Source organism: Chrysemys picta, chromosome 2 (genome assembly GCF_011386835.1).
Source record: "Chrysemys picta bellii isolate R12L10 chromosome 2, ASM1138683v2, whole genome shotgun sequence".
NCBI classification, from domain to species: domain Eukaryota; kingdom Metazoa; phylum Chordata; order Testudines; family Emydidae; genus Chrysemys; species Chrysemys picta.
In genome coordinates, this window is record NC_088792.1 from 247,268,728 (window position 1) to 247,285,102 (window position 16,375).

General features: G+C 44.5%; 1 long non-coding RNA gene across 1 annotated transcript; it reads left to right on the forward strand.

The window, feature by feature from the left end:
• Nucleotides 1–13: 13 nt before the first annotated feature.
• Nucleotides 14–12,574, forward strand: LOC112059517 (uncharacterized). Its single transcript, XR_002888837.2, has 2 exons — nt 14–149; nt 12,240–12,574. It is a non-coding gene; the product is annotated as an uncharacterized LOC112059517 (long non-coding RNA).
• The last annotated feature ends 3,801 nt before the right edge of the window (nt 12,575–16,375 follow it).

The following is a 16,375-nucleotide window of genomic DNA, read 5'->3' on the forward strand; positions in this document are numbered from 1 at the left end:
TGCTCAGCGAGGAGGCCTCTCAGGGCCCTCCCGCTGAACGTGCACCTGCAGGCCAGGTGCGGGCTCCCCACCAGCAGCTGCGCTCGCTCGCTTCGCAGGGGCCAGTTCCGAGCCCCGTGGAAAATGTGGCCTCTTCGTGAATTAGATGGGTCAGTGCTTTGTACTTTATTCTAGTTGTAAGGTACCTTGTAGCTAGCTGGCTATGCAGTGCTCGCCTACCTGCCAACTCTGCCTGCTTACGAGGGATCATCCCTATTTTTTAAACTGTTCTTGGTGTCCAGTGTAGTTAAAAGTCATCCATATTTTTCTTTGCTAACATCCTTATTTATAGCTTTCTGGTGGTGGCAGGTATGTATCTGTTATGTTTACTATATAAACTGGATAGAACTATAAATACAACCTTCTCCATTTCCCCCCCAAACAGGTCAACATGATCAAAAAGCCTATTTCACTGGCATGTTAGTTGAGATCCTGGCAACACAAATTAGGAATCTGTCACAGTTACGCCTGTTACTTTTTTTATTGGCATAGTGCCAATAGTGCTAGGTCTTTTTCAAACATATATTTGGCCTGGTCCACACTAACCCCCCATTTCGAACTAAGGTACGCAAATTCAGCTATGTTATTAACGTAGCTGAATTCGAAGTACCTTAGTTCGAACTTACCGCGGGTCCAGACGCGGCAGGCAGACTCCCCCGTCGATGCTGCGTACTCCTCTCGCCGAGCTGGAGTACCGGTGTCGACGGCGAGCACTTCCGGGATCGATTTATCGCGTCTAGACAAGACACGATAAATCGATCCTAGAAGATCGATTGCTTACCTCCGGACCCGGAGGTAAGTGTTGACCTACCCTTTGTTTTGCTTTGACATAAAACAATAAAGAGCACCCACACTCAGGCTCTGAGCACTCCACCAGTTATTTAAAAACAAATACACAGTTCAGTCAACTCATAATTCAGTGCTACCACTCCGTACATCAACCTATACTTCTGTGTGGAGACTGAAAATCAAGGTTTTAAAACTGAGATTCTAAGACCAGAAGGAACCATTGTGATTATCTGGTCTGCTCTCCTGTATTGCACAAACCATAGAATTTCCCCCCAGTAAATCCTGCAGCAAGTTCAGTAACTTGTGGTTGAATTAGAGTGCATCTTTTTTAGAAGGACATTCAATCTTGATTTTTAAGTGATGTTGATTTATTTACCTCTGTGGAGACCACTATATGCCTTTTCTGTTTACAATTCCCATGCCAACAATAACTGGCTTCTTTGAACATAGGTAGTTCACTTAATATGCTGTTAAGTTTCGTTTACACTTTACTGTATATGTTCAATGTATCTCAATTACATCTTTTATTCTGGGAAAGGTCTATGTACTGTACAGGAGGTCAGACTAGATGATCACAGTGGTTCCCTTCTGACCTTCGAATCTATGAATCTGCTGGTGGCGCTATGAATAAATTTCATAACTTATGTATATTTACAATATTTCATTAACTTGTTTTCCATTTAATATCCTTAATTGATAAAGAACCATGAGTGCACATGTAAACTAAAAATATTTGAATATTTGAGATTCAGTTAAACCAGAGAATGTTTGTGCAATTGCACATACAAATACAGTATGTATGTACAGTACATGGAATCATTCACATATACTGCATGTTTACTTGATTTTGTAAGCACTGAAACACATAGTAGAAAATAAGCACATATGGGTAGCTGAACCCAGGCACCTTGATGCATGGTTCTGAGTGATCTGAAATGGTGCTGAACACAATTTGTCCTTGTCTGAACATGCAGCTAAATTGAGTTAAGCACCTATAACCAGTGGGTCATTTTTTCCCCAGTGGAAACAAACTTTGTGTGTTCCCAGCAGCTTCAAAATAAAGATTTGCTTTTAACTTACCACATCTGCATCATATCTCCACTGGAAGGGACTTACATTACCCATTGACAATTTTTTCCACTATCTTCAACTTCTCTTTCCTTATACAGGCCCAAGTCCTTCTAAGGAAACATTATTTGTTTCTATTGTCCAGGTTCTCCTGTGAAACAGGCACCTATAATAGTAAAAGGTTCAGAAGTTTAAGATTTTCAGATGAGAAGAGTAGCATTGGGTGGCTTCCTGTATTTTGCAGAATGCCAAGCAGACTGGTGGGAATCTGTGTGTCCAGGGGAAACTGAAGTGGTCCAAATTCTGTCTCTTAACGCTTAACAGACACCATTTCTGAAAACGTATCCCACACTGATACCATATCAATACTGTATTAGTTTATAAAAGGGCAAGAAGTATTGTCATTGAGTTTCACACCATACATCAGTTTGAGGTCATGCCCATTAAGTATGTGACTATACCAGAAATAGCTTTTAAATTTTCAGATTTGTTACTGAAGAAATCCATAATTTGTACTTCATCTCAGTAAATTGTCAGAGGTCAAATCTGTTTTAAAACACACATCTACAGTCCTGATTAGGAATAAGATAAAGTACCTGTAGGTTGATACTCTTTAATTAAAAATACATGTTATCCTAACTCCCTAACAATATAATTATCATCACTATTTAAATCCTTGTGCTTTTTTACTTTTGTTTTTAAGGGTGGGTTGGCAGTGGGGGAATTTTTTAAGTGATGATGAAAAATTCTATATTGATAGGCCTAGAAACTGAAATCCTATGTGAATGGAACATGTACAGTATAGACAATTACAGAACAAGTTTCTCTACACCACCCCAATCCACCAATGTTTCTCACTCCTGATCTGGAGGGTAAAGATAATTCTGACTCCATGCCCTTTCATTTCCTATCCTTTGCTCAGAGTCCCAACAGGGTGTCAGTCGTGATAGATGATGGTTTTGTGATATGAACACCTGTCCATTGGGAGCCATACAGGGACCAACTCATTTCATGCAAGCCACTGAAGAGCCATCAGATGGTAATGACTTTCAGTCCCTATTGACCTGGGCCAATTTGAATCGGTGATCTAGGGGTGAAAGGCTCTATATTCCATTACCAGTTTTCTGAGCCATCAAGTCTACTCCATTCCACCCCCACTACTTCTGTACTGATGTACTTTATAGCATTTTTCTAAATGCTATCATCCATACAGATGTCTGCCGTCATTTGTTGATACAGTCAATCAATACTACATTAAATGTTACTTTTCAGTTTACCCTTAATTATCTAAAGTATATGTGGTATTTTCATTATTTATATTACTCTGCCATTAAATTATGCATTCCAGATTAAAAGAATAAAAGGCTTGTTTACATTATTATTATTATTATTATTATTGCTCTGGCATCAACTTTTGGATTTCTGTGTAAAGAAATTAATCTCCTTTCGGAGGGGGGAAATGGGGAATGACAAGCACCAGCTCCTGCTGCCTCTGGGACATAATTATGCTCGCAAACACAAAAATGGAAAAATCATAAGCTCAACACAGTTGAGACTCTTGAAAGTTTCATCTCAGCATGAAGCTATGTTTTAATTATTATTTTTGTCTGCATTGTTCAGCTTGTCAGTGCACCAACTAGAATAAGTGCTTATCCTAGTTAATTCTTCATGAGGCTTATGTCACTGGAAGATGCTTTTAATTTATTTTCTCCCCTTCCCCCCACATTTAATCCAACACTGACAAAAAGGCTATCTATAAACATTAAACAAAGGGACTTACTGCTTTAAACTCCCATTGACTTCAATTGATTTTGGCTAGGGGGAAGAAGTATGCTGTGGATATGTTTGGTAGAATTTACAAATTAAACTTTGTGTTCTAATGTATTAAGTTTTCTGTATGGTAGGGAAGTTTTGTTTTTACCCACTGAGTTTAGACTCTACCGCTAGTCAATTCTTAGAGTGCTGTATATATATTTCCCCCCTAAAATTTAATGAGGTCAAAATCTCTGGAGTATTATGTGATACTTTTCCTCCAATGCAATCTTTGGAATTCTAAGGCTCTTTCTACAAGAACTATTATAATTATTACACCTAAATGAGATGGTGTATGATGTATGACAGGGTTATATCTGCAGCATTTACAGTAAACGCTTTGTTATCCAGAATGTTGGGGAAATAGGAGGTGCCGGTTAGTCAGAAATTCCGGTTACCTCAGAGTTATACTAGTTTGGGTATGGGTGGGGGCCCAGGGCTAGGGTGCAGGTTCTGGGAGGAATATGGGGTTGGGGTGCGGGAGGGTTTCAGGGTGCCGGATACAGGCAGCACTCACCTCAGGTGGCTCTGCGTGCTGCCTTTGCCCGCAGGCGCCGTCCCTGCAGCTCCCATTGGCTGCAGTTCCCAGTCAATGGGAGCTGCGGAGGGGGGGCAGCACACAGAGGCCCCATGGCCATTCCTCCACCTAGGAGCAGCAGGGACATGTCACTGCTTCCGGGGAGCCACGCAGAGCCAGGTGGGGAGCCTACTTGTCTCACACCAACTGGACTTTTAATGGATATCAGAAACGCTGGTTTCTAGAGCTTTCCGGTTGGTAAAATGCCAGATAACACAGCTTTTACTGTATTTAGATAATGCCTTAATATATGACATATTTGGAAAAACTGAAATTATTTTCTATATGGTAACTTGTGTTAATATTTCAAAAGCAATCAAGTATAAGAAAAAAATAACTCATGTAGTTTTGTCACTTAATATGAGATCAGTTTTATTTATTGTTTCAAAAACCTGGTAAGGTTCCTAAGTGGCAACATAAGTTACCTATTACAACATTTAAAAAACCAAGGTTGAAATCCTAGTTCCACTGAAGTCAATGGAAGTTTTGCCACAGATTTCTTTGGGGCCAGGATTTCAACCCAGGTACTAAAAAGCAAGAAAATAAATAGGCCTGGATATCATACCCACCCTTATCTAACTTTGGGTTTCTGTAGAGCCCCTCAACATACTAACATATATTCATCAACTATAAATAAATATTTAATCACAACATAATCATAGCTCAGACCCATCGAGTATTATGTACTATTGTTAACTTTATTTCTGTATCAAAACATTTTCTTTTAATGGATGCTCTTAAAAGAAAAATATATATATATAAATAAATAAAACTGATATTTTTCTTTTAAGAGCATCCATTAAAAGAAAATGTTTTGATATATATATACACACACACACACACAGATAAAAATGTTAAAAGAATACTAGTAAGGTTGCAAAGTCAAGCACTGAAAAATTAGAAAATTCCAGATTTAACATTGCATGTGCAACCTTAAGTCAGCCCCCTTGTGTATATGCATTATGATAGTCATTAATCACATGATCACATGCTATTTTTTCCACAGGACGACCACCTCATTCAGTACACAGGATAGCTCATTAAATGAATATTCAATATTTTGTTTATTTTCATTTTTCAATGTGTTGGCCCCATGCCTTATTTACTGCATACTGTTCAAACCCAGCTCTGAAAACGGATTAATATACTCATCTTTTCCATGGCACTCATCATTAGTCTCTGAATACTCCACAAACATAAATGTATCTTAATAACTTGAGGCGAGGGATTGGGAGCTGAGGCATACAATAAAGTCAAAAGTTTCCACTAATTTTGCATGCCCAATTTGAGATGCCTCAGACCTGATTTTTCAGAGTATTGAGTGTTATACAGCCCTTTTTGTTTGAAGTACAGCTCTCATTGACTTCAGTTGCAGCTGTCAATACTCAGCACTTTTGCAAGTCAGATTCCAGGGAATCAAGCTGGACACCCAAAAAATGAGGAACACAAAATTAGTGACCTATGAAAAGTTTGTTTTAAACCACTTACCTAGTGTCACACAGGAACTCTGGCAGAGGCTGGGATAGAATTTAATTACCCAGGGCAACATTCAACTGCCTTAACCATGAGACTGTCTTTTCTCTTCCTGCAGTCTCCTGCTTCATTCAATACCCACCGTCCAACTTCTGCAACAAATAAGGCCAGGGTCCTACAGACAGCAACCCCCTTTACTACACAACCTGATTTATCCTGTACTCGTCCCTTCATTTCAGGCTCAGAGGCAGAGCTCTGCATAGATACAACATTTGTATCTGCATCCAATCTGCAAAAATGGTCAGCAAAGAGGTGGATTAAGATTTATTGGGGCCCTGGGCACAAAGAACTTTTGGGCCCCCCACATCTGCCTCACCATGAGGCCCTGCTCCTCCTCTCCCCCTCTGGCTAGACCAGAAGCCAGAGCTGGGCAGTGGTAAGAGCAGTGGCAGCCAGCCAGGGAGACAGATTGCTGGAGGGAGCCCAAGAGTTGTGGAGCTTTTTTAAAAGGGGGGCAGGCCCAGACCAAAGTGGCAGAGGAATACTTCCTCATCACCCTGGGCTCCACTGCCTCCCCCATCCCTATTGCCCAGAGCTCCCGTCCATGGTCTTGCACCCCAGGCCCACTCTGTTCCTTGCCTCGACCATAACACCCACCCGTAAGGCTGGCTCTGTGTTCACCTTATTTCCAAACTCCACTGCCTTCATGGATTGGCATCAGGATACACATGCCAAAATTAAAACTCTCATGCTCAGAGTGGAGTAACATCTAAACAGCAGGCTATTAGCATTAAGATTGACACTACTGGCCAAGATTCATGCTCTCAGTATATTAGGATGCACCCAACAGGGCCATAATGACAAATTTACATTAGAGAGAGAAGGTGGGTGATGTAATATCTTTTATTGGACCGGCTTCTGTTGGTGAGAGAGACAATCTTTTGAGTTTACAGACCTGAAGAACAACTCTGCATAAGCTTGTAAGCTTGTCTCTCTCACCAACAGAAATTGGTCCAGTAAAAGATATTAGCTCACCCACCTGGTCTCTCTAATGTCCTGGGACCAATAGGGTTACAACGCTACTGCATACAAAAAGGGAGGATTCAGAGTAACAGCCCAGAGTGATCATCACACTAGGGCTCTATTTTCAGAATTCATATTTCTACCATAATGTCATTACGCCAGGGCACGAGCAATACCAGCACAATGAAATACATATAGTAGGGGTGAGTGCCAAAAATTCACAGTACAAGCACACTGGGATCCACGCTGCAGGATAGCAGTGGCAGAATGCCTGCTCACAATATAGTGGGGATGCACTCAATCTGTAAGAGGGTTCAGCTAAACACAAGGGCACTTGCAAACAGCTGTACTAACAGCAGGAGCTACACTACTGGCCTTGTAGGAGTTGCATGTCAGGATGCTAACTCACAATCCCAGAGCAATGGGATCCAGGCACCAGGTCTTTAGTACCAGAATTTGTACTCCCAGAATAGTGGGATGGAATTATAGAAATTAGAGGACCAAAAAAACCCCTCTGTGATCATCCCATCTCGGTTTCTCTCCCAGCAAATGCAGGGCTGCTCCTTGCAGCGTGTTTTGTCTCCTTTTAAAAATTCCAAGCCTGGGGATTTCCAGCCCTTCCCCTGGGAGATTGTTCCACAACTTAAAACAGAAATTGCACTGCCAGGAAGATTTCCCCTGATAGCTTTGCATTTCCTCCTCTTAATTTTGTCCTGTTACTCAGAGTATTGGTTTGTGCAGAGCAAGGTAATAGTCTCAGGAGTCCCCTTCCCAGCAGTGTGAGAGCCACACGCCAGCCCCAGCCAAGGGGGAACCTCAGCACCACGATCTTGGGGAAAGGGGTCTGTTTCACCAGAGGGTGGAGGGAGAAGGATGTTTTACCCTGGGCTCTGGAGAGAGGATGTACATGGGGTGGTGTGCAGATATGCTTGGCTTCGTGCAGGCAGTTTAAACTGTGACAGGGAGGTGTCCCAGGAAGGGAGGAGGCCCAGGGGAGTGGGGGGCCCTAGATGTGTCCCCATGGGATGGGGGGATCCTGGATTGGGGACTGGCTATGTCCAGGAGATCCCAGTCTGTAGAGGATGTATCCTCTGGGGCAGGGGGATCCCAGACTGTAGAGAAGGTATTCCCCTGGGGTGGGGGGATACCAGGCTCTGGGGAAGGTGTTCTGGGGGATACCAGGCTCTGTGCAACAGTGCACCATGTTGGCGGGCACAGGGGGAGGCAGAGCAAAGGCAATTGGAGCCCCAGGATCGGGTTGCTGCGCTCTGGCCCCTGCGCTTAGCACCACAGCTTCTGCAATCTGCAGCCAAAAGTTGCGAAGTCCCGTCCCAGCTGCCACATGGAGAATAGCCCGAAGGAGCTGCAGCCCCAACAGTGCCCGGAGCAGAACAAGAAAGCAGGTGTCTGGGAGCAGCCCCCCCCCCCCTTCCAGCAGTGCTGAGGAGTGAGTTGCCAAGTGGCCCGGGCACTGTGGGCACCAGAGTCTGCTGGTAGAGGGCTCGGATAAGCCACAGATGTAAATGCTGGTGCAGCGAGAGCCAAGGTGGGCCCCTGGGGGCAGGTGTGTTCCCCCCCCCCCCCATAAGTATAGTTTGACTGATATGTTTGGGGGGGGACAGCATGTGTGTGCTGAAGACAGTTCCCCTGGCTCACTGGCTCTCTCCACCCACCTGGAGTGGTACCTGGGCTGCCAGTGCTGTGGGGGACAACATAATGGGGGAGAGGGGCTGCTGCTGGCTACTCAGGCAATTCAGATGCACAGTGCCTTCCCCTACCCTTTCCTCTCCCCATCCTTATCCCTTCCTCTCCCCACCCCATGCCCGTTCTCCTTCTCTTCTCCCTTCTCCATCCCATGCCTCTTCCCCCTTCCCCTAGTCTCTTCCCCATCCCATCCCCTTCCCCTCCCCTCTACCTTACACCTCATCTGCCCCACATTCCCTGATTCCCCTCACCCAACTCCCTACCCCTACCATATCCCTTCCCCACTGTCTCTTTCCCAATCCCCCACTCCCACCCCTTCCTCGTACCCCCTGCCCTATCCCATCCCCCTTTCCCACTGCCTCTTCCAGCCTACCCCACTTTCCTTCCCCCATTCTCTCTTCCCCCTCCCCGCAAAGGCTGAACAGAGCAGCTCAGGGCTTGCAGAAATCGGGGTGGGGGAGGGAAATGGCACATGACCCCAAACGTACAACCCACTACTCATCTCCAAACTACGTCCATCCCCTCCCCATCTCCTGACACTGCAACCCCCTTTTCCCCTGAGCAGGCTTCCTCTGCCCATAATGGGATTCATCTGCTGCCTGCAGAGCTGGGGCTGGGAGCTGCAGCCACACACGCAGCTGATGATGTGGCACCCCCTGCTCTCACCCGCCCCTAAGCCAGGTTTCTTTTGTTAAAAAGTAGGAGGGCACCTTCCACCCATTCTGCCACCCCAGAGCCCCCGGACTCTCTATCTACCCCAGGGGGCAGGGACACAGGCCGGGAGCTGCTCTCGGGCACCCTAGCCCCTGCCTAGGACAGGTGGAGGGGCTGGGTCTCTCCACAGAGCTCCTGGGAGCCCCCAAATGGGCCCATGATTAATCTGCCACTGGGTCAGAAGAAATAAAGCAGATATCTGAAGATTTGCAGGACTCTACTCAGAGGGAGGCCACTCTGATTCACTGTATCAGGCAATAAACAGAAACTAATTAGCAGTGTCTGGCCCAAGCCGCCTGGCGGGGGCAGACAATAATCACAGTCTGGGCTCAGACCTACTGGGCAGGTCAAAGCAATAAGGAGTCTTTGGGCTCAAGCCTTCTGGCTAAGGCAGGCAGTAAATATAGTCTAGGCTCTGACTCCCTGCGTGGGACAGCACAATAAGCAGTCTTTAGCCCGAGCCTTCTGGCTAAGGCAGACAGCAATCATTGTCAGTGGCTCTGGCCTTCTGAGCAGGGCAGAGCAACAAGCAATTAAGCCATCTTTTGGCTAGCCTCCTGACTAAGGCAGACAGCAAACACAGTCTATGGGCGTTGCAGCCTTGGGGCAAGCCACAAACAAGGCACAGGCCTTCCAGCCATCACCCAAGCGTTGGGGTTGGCAACAGTGGGGGGGTAGGAGGACCCGGGTCCACCCTACTTCACCAGGTTCCAGCCCAGGGCCCTAACAGTGGTGGGAGACCCCACCACTGGGTCAGCAGGGATCCTGCCAAAACATGCTGACTCAGAAGGCAACAGCACAACCTGACTAATGTCTGGTTCCCCTGGGCTACCCCAGTCCATTGGTGTGGCTCCATAGTCTGCAGGTACTCCATCTCCTCAAGGTAAAGTGGCAGACAGTAGTCCCAGCAGCTCCTCTCCACTTCCAGGGACAGGAGACGATATAGCTTGGGGTCTGGTCCAGAGTCCTGCAGCAGGGTAGAGACATCTGCCTCCTTTACTGGCTCTCGTCAAATTAAGCTGAAGGGTCAGCCTCTTATATTTCCTGTCCCTCAACTCTGCTTGGGGGCGGGGGCAGGGCTAGCTTGGTTTTACTCACCAGGGAGAGTGTAATGATCCCTCAGGCTCAGAGGGAGGCCACCCTCCCTCACTACAATCCCAAACCAGGTTATTCTGTGTACTTTGAGCAAAACAATATGATCATGTAATTACGTACTGAATCATAATTAGGCTCGGTAGAATTAATTTTTTTTCTAATAATTTTGATGGGTAATGTTGATGTTTATTTGTTAGCATTTTTTTATTTTTATCAATTTAAATTTACACAGTTGCAGGAAATTATGGGGCAGAGGTCAGACAACAATTATTTAATGATAGTAGATGCTGAGATTCAAAATGTTAAAGCTTTAGAACTGTTAACAAAAATTGTCAACACCACATATCAAAATATAGAAAGTAAATCAAACTCTAATCCTAATACATACCCACAAGGGGGACAAATTAAGATTGCACAGACAACTTTAATTCTGGCATTTCCTAACTTGGGTGTTCTTGACTTTGCAGCCTTAATAATGTTCCGTTAACATAGTTTGTTATATGCAGTTGCCTAGATTTTTAATATAGTAAACTACAAAGACAGAAATTCCATCATGTTGCAACATATTGACACCCACCTGGATCATCTGCAGGGTTGGAAGAAGAGGTTACTGTGACACTCTCAGAAGGTTATGAGGCATTTCACCACTACTTAGGGTGACCAGACAGCAAATGTGAAAAATTGGGACAGGGGGTGGGGGATAATAGGAGCCTATATAGAATCATAGAATATCAGGGTTAGAAGGGACCTCAGGAGGTCATCTAGTCAAACCCCCTGCGCAAAGCAGGACCAATCCCCAACTAAATCATCCCAGCCAGGGCTTTGTCAAGCCTGACCTTAAAAACCTCCAAGGAAGGAGATTCCACCACCTACCTAAGTAACCCATTCCAGTGCTTCACCACCCTCCTAGTGAAAAAGTTTTTCCTAATATCCAACCTAAACTCCCCCACTGCAACTTGAGACCATTACTCCTTGTTCTCTCATCTGGTACCACTGAGAACAGTCTAGATCCATCCTCTTTGAAATCCCCTTTCAGGTAGTTGAAAGCAGCTATCAAATCCCCCCTCATTCTTCTCTTCTGCAGACTAAACAATCCCAGTTCCCTCAGCCTCTCCTCATAAGTCATGTGGTCCAGCCCCCTAATCATTTTTGTTGCCCTCCGCTGGACTCTTCCCAATTTTTCACATCCCTCGATCTGCTGCAATTCTCCTACTTATACAGCCCAAAATGCTGTTAGCCTTCTTGCAACAAGGGCACACTGTTGACTCATATCCAGCTTCTCATCCACTGTAACCCCTTTTCTGCAAGTCCTTTTCTGCAGAACTGCTGCCTAGCCGCCCGGTCCCTAATCTGTAGCAGTGCATGGGATTCTTCCGTCCTAAGTGCAGGACTCTGCACTTGTCCTTGTTGAAGCTCATCAGATTTCTTTTGGCCCAATCCTCTAATTTGTCTAGGTCCCTCTGTATCCTATCCCTACCCTCCAGCGTATCTACCACTCCTCCCAGTTTAGTGTAATCTGCAAACTTGCTGAGGGTGCAATCCATGCCATTCTCCAGATCATTAATGAAGATATTGAACAAAACCAGCCCCAGGACCGACCCTTGGGGCACTCCACTTAATACCAGCTGCCAACTAGACATCGAGCCATTGATCAAACAGTATTTTCCCTCATGCAGGCTGAAATTGGGAGAGGCAGTATCCAAAGTGGGGAAGGAGGCTGGGATAGTGTAGCTGTAGATTCTTGTGCAATGGTTGGTCCAGATTCTTGACTAAGCCATCAAAACTGATGTTTGAATGAAATGGATGGCTGGGATGAGTTAGCTGTTTTAGCTGGTGGTTTCCTTTTTGAGTACCCTGGGCTCTTGGCAGGAGGCTCAGAGGATCTTCGTAAACTAGAGAAATGAATGGGGTGAGATCTCTGAGCTACATTGTTTTTTATTTGCAGGTACATAAAACCTGAGAGATCTAAATGTGGCCCTTGAATCTTTTAAAGTATGAAGTAAGTCATCAGTAGACTAACCAAACAACTTGAGACCATCAAAAGGGAGGTCTTCAACAGTACTCTGCAACTCCGTGGGGAAGCTGGACAACTGAAACCAAGATGGTCATCACATCACAATTGCAGTGGAAATGGATCAGGCTGCAGTACTGGCCAATCTAAGGAGGCCTGTAATTATGTTTTTGCTAAGAGTTGCTAAGAGTTGTCCTTCCTTTATGATGGCCTTAAATTGCTTGTGGTGCTCCTCTGGCAAATACTCAATAAAGATGTTGAATTCATTATATTTTGACATGAGCGCTTGATGGTTAGCTATTCTGAATTGCAATGCTGCATAAGAGTAATACTTATGACTGAAGAGGTTGAGTCACTTCTGGTCTTTGTTGTAAGGGGTAGCCATTGTATTGTGCTGTCTACTGCATTCATTAACTGCACAACCCAGGGAATTTGGTGTTGGATGTTCTTGGCTGGAACACAGTTTTGTTGAGTGGGTGTGATGGATAGTCTGCCCTTTTCAGGCAGTACTGCTTACTATTCAATCCTTCCCATTACCTGGCATGGCTCTTTTAAGAGTTTGGAGTGGTCTGATACACAAAGCCTGAGGAGATATGGGGAGAGAGGAAAGGGATGTATGACATGCCCAGGGTACAATCTGGACCGATTAACAGCTGTGTCACTCAGCTCTCTAAGATGGAGTAACAGCTGTGTCACTCAGCTCTCACTGCTTTGCTATGAGACCTACCTCTCTGGTCTGCTCACACACAGCCTCCAGCATGTAAGTTACTCCCAGCTATAATGTGGGAGCGTTGCAGCCAGCCACTTTTGGATTACACTGCTGCATAGTGACACCAGAACACTCCAGTCCCAGACTTTCCCCCAAAATACCTCTTGTACTGCCCAGCTCTCTCCTGGACAATACAAGGCCATATAAAGTCCATCATTTTATTAATATAAAATGATATGCACACATAGTTATCCCAAATGGAGTTTCTCAAACACTTCAGTTCAAACACACTAGTTTAGATAAAACAATAAAACAAGTTTATTAACTACAAAGAGATTGATTTTAAGTGAATGCCAATAATGAGACATATAAGTCAGAATTGGTTACAAGAAAAATAAAGTAAAATGCAACTAATGCCTAACTTAACCAACTAGCGTGAATTCAAAGGAAGGTCTCTCTCACCACTTTTCAGCAGTCTCTAGTGGCTGCACTTCTTTCAGGCAAAAAGAAGAACAGGAGTACTTGTGGCACCTTAGAGACTAACAAATTTATTAGAGCATAAGCTTTCGTGGACTACAGCCCACTTCTTCGGATGCATATAGAATGGTTCCATTCTATATGCATCCGAAGAAGTGGGCTGTAGTCCACGAAAGCTTATGCTCTAATAAATTTGTTAGTCTCTAAGGTGCCACAAGTACTCCTGTTCTTTTTTTTGCGGATACAGACTAACACGGCTGCTACTCTGAATTCTTTCAGGCAGAATCCCTCCCTCAGTCCAATGCTGCTTCCTTTGTTCTTCAGGTGTCATGAATGCCATGGGCAGACAGAAAGGGAGGAATGATTTGGAGTATCAGCCCTTCCTTCCTATAGTCCTTTGCCTTCTTCAAGATGCATCTCCAGCTGAGGTTCAGGAGACAAAAAGTCTGTGTGTCTGGGAACCCCATGCTGTTTCTTTTTAAGATGTAGATTTTTCACCTGTCTCTTTTCCTGCCAATTAACAGCCATTTAGCAAGTGAAGACCCATTTAACCTTATTTACACCTGGCTGAGGTGTCAGCTTGCCTTTTGTTTCTAAGGAACTGGTTTGGCCACTCCCCAGACTTGGAAAATGTCTTAGTAACACCATACAGTGGAGTCTCATAACTTTACATACAATGTTGCCACACATATTTTACTGGGAAAATAATGACCAGCAAATTATGAGTTTTCAAATGATACCTCAGAAGGCATACTTCATACAAAGATTATTACAATAATGTGCAAAGGGTGAATACAGGAGTACAGCCCAAGAAGAAGTAGCATTTAGAAGGGATCGTGATACTGTATCTTTAAGGGCCTGTGGGACCTGGAGCCTTGCAGAGAGAGTGGATCAAGGCTTTCTTCTCACTCAGTCAATAAGGAACGAGCTGAGAGAAGGGGGCCTCCTCCTTCATAGCAGGGCAGATATCTTCAGACACTGAAGGGAGTAAGAAGGCTTCTGCAGTGCCCTGAATTAACAGAGAGCAGACACCAGCATTAGAAAGCTGCCAAACCCTCTGACCCTGAGGATGAGGTGGGATCAGCTTTGGGAGATAAATTGCAACCAGGAGAAGAGCTGGGGCTCCTGCTATAAGGAAAAGATACAAACTGAGAGAGAACCCTGAGGAAACAGAGCCTAGAGGGAACACTTCAGGGGAACCCTGAAAGCCAGTTTATTTGGGACTTTTTGTTGCAGTTTTTGTAATGAACAAGCTCTAAGAAGGGTGTTATTGAATCAAAGTCAAGAGTGCCTGAAGTGGAATTAGTGACTTCCTGAGAAGGGAAACTGGTGGAGGGAGTACATGCAGCTCCATACTAACTCATCTGAGGGTGCAACAGGCCCGGCACACCCCACAACAGTGGATCATAAGATTATTAAATGAATACACTGAGTGGTGCTGGCCAAACTGATATTGAATGCTGCAGCTTGTTGCCTCTTTCAACAAGACAAATTATATTTATACCATAGATAATGAAGCTAGAGACACATACCTGTAGCACACAGCTTTTCTTTTATAGATACATGGTGTTTAAGGCCAGAAGGGACCATTACATCATCTCTGACTTTCTGCATATCACAAGCCATTACATTTCACTCAGTTACCCCGGTATTGAGCCCAATAACTTGTATTTGACTAAAGCATATTTCCCAGAAAGGCATCTCATGTTGATTGGAAGAGAGCAAGAGATGGAGAATGCCACTTCCCTTAGTAGTTTGTTCCAGTGGTTAATCATCCCCACTATTAAAATATTGTGCCTAATTTCTAACTTCAGTTTGTCTGGCCTCAGCTACCAGTCATTGGTTCATGTTATGCCTTTCTCTGCTAGAATAAAGAGGCCTTTATTTCCTGGTATTTGGGCCTGTGAAGGTACTAGTACACTGTACTCAAGTCAACTCTCCCTCTCCTTTTTTGTAAATTAAACAGATTGAGCTTTTGAAGTCTCTCACTGGAAATTTTCAGCCCTTGAATAATTGGTGTAGCTCTTTTCTGTACCTTCTCCAGCTTTTCAACAACCTTTTTAAATGTGGACAATAGAACTGCATGTGATATTCCAGTATTGAGCTCACCGATGCCATATACAGATGTAAAATCACATCCCACTCGTTACTCTCTTTATACTAGGGATGTAAATATCATTTTAAAAGTTAAACCTTTAAACGATGAAAGTTATATTGTTTAACCGGTTAACCAATTAAAGATAGAGAGGCTGGGGCTGCTCTGGCTGGCGCGGCTGGGAAGGGGGGCGCTCTGGCCGGCCCGGGGCTGGGGTGAGACGGCTAGCGTGGCTGGGGCTGCTCTGGCCAGCTCTTGGCTGGGAGTTAACAGTTAGGGTGTTTTAACAGTAATACTAATGCTTACCTGTTAACTGTTTAACAGTTTAATATTTTACATCCCTAGTTTATACATCCAAGGATCACATTAGCCGTTTTTGCCAAAGCATCCCACTGGGAGCTCAACTTGAGCTGCTTGTCCACTATGACCCCTAAGTCTTTTTCAGAGTCACTGCTTTCCAGGATACAGTGCCTCGGACTGTCGGTGTAGCTTGTATTCCTTGTACCTAGACGTACAAACTTTTGTATTTGGCTATATTAAAAACACATCTTGTTTGAATGGGCAGAGCTTATCATGTGATCCAGATTGCTCCTCTGATTGCCCTGTCTTCATTATTTACCTTTCTGCCAATCTTTGTATCTTCCACAAAGTCTGTCAGAAGTGATTCTATATTTACTTCAAAATCATTGATGGAAAATGGTGAATAGTGTTAGCCCTACTAGCGATCTCTGTAGAATCCCATTAGAACCACCCTCATTTGATGATGATTCCCCACTGATGATTACTTTT